The sequence below is a fragment of the Hemitrygon akajei genome, chromosome 31, assembly GCF_048418815.1.
Source record: "Hemitrygon akajei chromosome 31, sHemAka1.3, whole genome shotgun sequence".
NCBI lineage: Eukaryota > Metazoa > Chordata > Chondrichthyes > Myliobatiformes > Dasyatidae > Hemitrygon > Hemitrygon akajei.
This window is the reverse complement of record NC_133154.1, coordinates 39,867,988-39,873,987: the sequence shown is the minus strand read 5'-3', so window position 1 is coordinate 39,873,987 and position 6,000 is coordinate 39,867,988.

The following is a 6,000-nucleotide window of genomic DNA, read 5'->3' as shown; positions in this document are numbered from 1 at the left end:
GTGAGGTTTTTCTGGGTGCTCCAGTTTCCTCCCACAGTCCAAGGACCATAAGACATAGGAGCAGAATTAGGCCATTCAGCCCATCAAATTTGCTTCACCATTCCATCATGGCTGATCCTGGATTCCACTCAACCCCATACACCTGCCTTCTCGCCCTATCCATTGATACCCTGACCGATAAGGAAACAATCAACCTCTGCCTTAAATATACCCACGGACTTGGCCTCCACCACAGTCTGTGGCAGAACATTCCACAGATTCACCACTCTTTGGCTAAAAAAATTCCTCCTTACCTTTGTTCTAAAGGGTTGCCCCTCAATTTTGAGGCTGTGACCTCTAGTTCTGGATACCCCCACCATAGGAAATATCTTCTGCACATCCACCCTACCTAGTCCTTTTAACATTTGGTAGGTTTCAATGACATCCCCACACATTCTTCTAAATGATGTGCCAGGTAGGCTAATTAGTCATCGTAAATTTGCCATGATTAGGTTAGGGTTAATTGGGTTTGTCGGGGGTTGCTGGGGAGGGGTGGTTCGAAGGACCAGAAGGATCTACTCTGCACTGTATAGCAAAATAAAATAAAATTTGTGGACTCAAAGCAACACCACACCACTTTCGTGTGCCCAGATTCTCTGTCTTTAGAAAGCTTTTAGATGATCTTTGTGAAGTACTCTGTAACAGCAAAGTGTTTGAACATTCAAAGGCTTCTTGTCAATTACAGTGTACTCCCATTGTAACCTTCTAATTCTAGAGAAGCATTTGTCAGACACAAAATATTGAAGCAAATGATGTCATTCAAGCTATTGAACAGCATTGAATCACTCAGTGTTATTTTGTTCTTAGGAGTAAAGAAACCTGATGTACTGAGATTGAAAAATTTTCTACTGAGTGGATCTCAAATAGAATGGTGACTAATTATGATGGATGAAGGTCTATTGATGTCCCAGAATCAGGTTAAATATCACCAGCATATGCTAAGCTTCAACATCTTCATCACCAGCTCAACACCCTCAAATAAATTGCTGATGAACAGCAATACAAAATACTGGAGGAAGCCACAAGTCAGACAGTATCTTTGGAAATGAACAAAGCATCAAGGTTTTAGCCAGGACGGGTGTTACGTACCCCGTAACTGGGTCACTTACCAGCAAAGATAGAGAGGTCCGTTGAAGTCTGATGGTACTATTTTTAACAGTATTTATTGATAAAAATACACAAAATAATATCAATGCAAACATACAGATAATATACGTTGTCAATACTAAATCTAAAAGCACGGGTCTAATAATAATCAATAAGAAATAGCTCTATCGTTGTCTAGGGGATAATGTATTGTCCGATGGAAATATAAAAGTCACTTTAGTTCATTCAAGTTGCAGCTTTTGGGTTGGAGAGAAAGACGGGTTAAAACTTGCCCATTCCTTTTATGATGTCAATCCTTCGAGAGTCGTTGGGAGTTGATTTCCCCGTTGTTAGCTAAAAACTGTTCTGCCGTGGTAAAGGGCCCACCGATTCCGGGGCAAACGGAAAAGGACGCACGTGGCCTTCCACTGGTTTTTGCTATTACGGGATCGCTAGCGTTTCTTCTGGTGCGTCTGAAGGGGCTGTTCCCACAGACCCTCTTTTTATCCTGATTCACAGGGTCTCAGCTGTCAATCAGGTTGGGATGATGCAATCCCTCCACCAACCTCCCCCTCGGTTCATTGCCTGGGGGCTTCGATGCATCGTGCAGGATGCAATACACAAGTCCGTCTCCAAGAGACAATAGCCGGTATCAATGGGTCCGCCTTTCGGAGGCCAGGACACATTCCAACTCTTTGTGGATTCTGCATGTCTTTCTCTCATTTCCTGGGTCTCCTGAACTGACTTAATAGTGATCTTGCGATTCTCACAAAGGAGGGGGCTACCCCGCACCCTTCGGCCCCTCAGAGCTGTGGCACATTCGTAACACGGGAAAGGAAGGGAAAGAATAAAAAGGTGGAGGGTGTGAAGAAGGACAAGCTGGAAGGTGGTAGGTGAAGCCAGGTGGGTGGGAAAGGTAAAGAGCTGGAAGGTGATAGGTGAAGCCAGGTGGGTGGGAGGAGGACAAGCTGGAAGGTGATAGGTGAAGCCAGGTGGGTGGGAGGAGGACAAGCTGGAAGGTGATAGGTGAAGCCAGGTGGGTGGGAAAGGTCAAGAGCTGGAAGGTGATAGGTGAAGCCAGGTGGGTGGGAGGAGGACAAGCTGGAAGGTGATAGGTGAAGCCAGGTGGGTGGGAAAGGTCAAGAGCTGGAAGGTGATAGGTGAAGCCAGGTGGGTGGGAGGAGGACAAGCTGGAAGGTGATAGGTGAAGCCAGGTGGGTGGGAGGAGGACAAGCTGGAAGGTGATAGGTGAAGCCAGGTGGGTGGGAAAGGTAAAGAGCTGGAAGGTGATAGGTGAAGCCAGGTGGGTGGGAGGAGGACAAGCTGGAAGGTGATAGGTGAAGCCAGGTGGGTGGGAAAGGTCAAGAGCTGGAGAAGTGAGAATCTGACAAGTGAGAGGAATGAACTATGGGAGAAAGTAAAGGAGGAAGGGCACCATGGGGAGGTGATAGGCAGGTGAGGAGAAGAGGTAAGAGGCCAGAGTGGAGAATAGAAAAGGGAAGGGAAGGGGAAAAATACTGGAAGGAGAAATCAATGTTCATGCCATCATGAGGTGTTGCATCTTCACCCCAAGAGTAGCCTCATCATGGCAGAAGAGGAGGCCATGAACTGACATGTCAAAATGGGCACAGCAATAGGAATTAAAACGGTTGGCAACTAGGAAATTCCACTTTTGGAACAAAGGTGCTTGACAAAGCATTGCCCCAGTTTACGTCAGGTCTCACCAATGGGGCAGAGTTCTGAGAACAGGCCAAGCTCAACAGTGGAGAATAACATATTAGGACATAAACCTTTTACAGTTTTCAGAAATATAATAATGCATTGGAATAGGAAGAAAAACATCAGTAATAAACTATAATAATCAGTAATAATGGCATGTAATGCAAAAAGTAATAAGAATAAAATAAGCTTGCTGGAATTATATGCAAGTACAAACAAGTATGATATAATAGCAATAACTGAAACCTGGCTGTGCTCAAAGGATGGTGATGAATATAGTATTAAAGGATATATTTTACTTAGGAAAGATAGGGAAGATCGTAAAGGTGGAGGAGTAGCCATATACATAATAGAGAATTTAAACACGAGGCTGCTTATAATAGGAGATGAATTAAGACTTAGTGAAGATATCTGGGTGAGAATTGAAAGCTATAAGGATAAAGGAATAACACTGGGTGGATGTTATAGATGCCCTAATGCTGGATTTTAGTAAACAACTCTATCAGAATATTAGAAAAGCAAGTTCTGAGGGTGATGTTATGCTTATGGGTGACTTTAATTTCCCAAATATTGAGTAGGCGATCCCAGTGATTAATAGATTACAGCAAAGTGAATTCATTGAGCTATTGACTGATTGTTTTTTGACCCAGTATATTAATCAACAAGAGGGCAGGTCTGTCTAGATTTGTTATTCTTTAACAATCAGGACAGAATTTTGATTACAGAAGTTGTTGAGCCTTTAGAAACAAGTGACGAAGGGTCTCGGCCCGAAACGTCGACATCGCTTCTCCCTATAGATGCTGCCTAGCCTGCTGTGTTCCACCAGCATTTTGTGTGTGTTGTTTGAATTTCCAGCATCTGCAGATTTCCTCGTGTTTGCTGATCATAATATTGTTAGTCTGAAAGTACTTTGGGGGAGTATATCTGTAAAAAACAAAGTTATTAAATTGAATATCAGAAAGGTAAAGTTTGTGCCGATGCAGCACCAACATCAGAAGAAAAACTGGAAGGATCTGCTTGGACACTGAGGCAGCTGAGGAACAATGGGGTCGATTTAAAGAGGTAATACACGCAATGCAGGAAATGTTTACACCCAAGGTCAGGAGAAGCAATAAAAACAACAGATCAACTACATGAATGAATAAAGATACATAAAAATTATAGAGAAAAGACAGCAATATAAGGAATACAGAAACAATAGTAATGACATTAGACGTGGGGCATATGAAAATATGAACAAGTGGGAAATTCATAGTCAAAAGACAGGTCAAGAAGGATATTGCTGATAATGCTGATTGACCCTAAGAGATGTTTTCAATGCTTTAGTAGTAAAAGAAACATCAAGGATGAAGTTAAGCATATTAGGAATAATAACAGGGTGTTAAATTATGCAGAGAAGGATATAGTGGACACTCTTAACTCATATTTTGTTAAAGTATTCACCTATGAAGATGTAATCAATATGCCACCAAGTGTAGAGAAAAATAAGGTTGTTTTAAGTGACTTGGTGAACTTAGAAAGTGAGGTGATCTGAAAAGGCTGAAAGCTAATAAATCTCCAGGGTCAGACAACGTATATCCGAGGGTACTTAAAGGGGTCTGTGATTATATATACAAACTCCTAACATTTATTTTTCAAAAGTCACTAAAGACTGGTGAAATCCTTAAGGACTGGAAATGGGCTAATGTTGTCCTGGTATACTGTATAAAAAGGGTGACTGTACTGACCCTGGTAACTATAGACCAGTAAGGTTGACATTTGTGAAGTGGGGTGACGTGCGTAATCATAATCGATTGAAAACGGATGTGGAAGCACGGAGAAACATCGGGAAATTCCAGGAAGACCTGCACGAAGACCTTCTTCATTGCTGCTGCTGTGAGGTCCAGGACTCTGCTGGGAAGAACAGGCCCCCAGTCCTCAGGGTCGCATTGCCCATGGCTGTTGGCAGGGCCGTCTTAATACGCTCGGCAGAGGATGGTGCTCGGAGAAGCTGTGCCGGAGGGGATGGTCGTCGGCTCGGAGGTTCGACGGACTCAGGTCGCTTTCGGTGTGTGCTGCGTCTGCGAGGCTGAGTGAGGCGGCGCCTTGGAAGTCCATAGCGGGTGGTACTCCCTTCTGCCGCCGGCGTGGGAGGGTGAGTCTGTCGGGACCCTGGGGACTTGTGGAAACTGTGGTGATTTCTTTTGAACATCTTTAACATCTTGGACTACTTTTACTGTGCCCATAGTCTGTTTTTTTTAATCAATTATGCTATTGTTTGCACCATTGTAACTGTGTGTGTGTGTGGCATCCGTCGGTCTCGAGAGACCATGGATCTGCGCCTGGAGTTTCCAGGGCGCAGGCCTGGGCAGGATTGTATGGGAGACCGGCAGTTTCCCAAGCTGCAGGCCTTCTCCTCTCCACACCACCGATGTTGTCCAAGGGAAGGGCACTAGGACCCATGCCGGTTGGCACTGGTGACGTCGCAGAGCAATGTGTTATTAAGTGCCTTGCTCAAGGACACAAACACGCTGCCGCAGCTGAGGCTCAAACCAGTGACCTTCAGGTTGCTAGTCTGATGCCTTGCCCACTAGGCCACGCGTTGTAATTATGTGGTTTTGTGCAGGTCTTGTAGCTTTAGTTTTTGGTCTTGTTTTTTTCTGGTTGATTTGGAGCTCCTTTCCGGGGAACACGCTAGACGGTAGCGCGATATTAGTACGCAGCAGCCTCTCCGGACTCTGGATTGGGGATTGCCAAACGTTACGTGGATTTTCTGGTGTACTCTGTTTTGTCATGTGCTTTTGTGATATCATTCTGGGGGAACGTTGTCTCATTTTTTAACTGCATTGCATTTGTGGTTTCTAAATGACAAATAAACTGAAATCTGAATCTGAATCTGAATGTACCACTGGCAAGATAATGGAAACAATAATAAAGAATGAGATGGAAAAGAAGATAATAAGAGCAGGCATGTTAACAGAAAGCCAGCAGGAAAGGCAAAATCATGTTTTACTAATATGCTGGAGTTCTATGAAGATGCAGCTTCATTAGAGCGATTGATATCATTTAGTTGGATTTTCAGAAGGCTTTTGCCAAGGTACCCCACGAGAGGTTAATATTCTAATTACAGGAGGTAGGGATGAAGAGTAAGATGTGCAAATGGGTGCAGAATTGGCT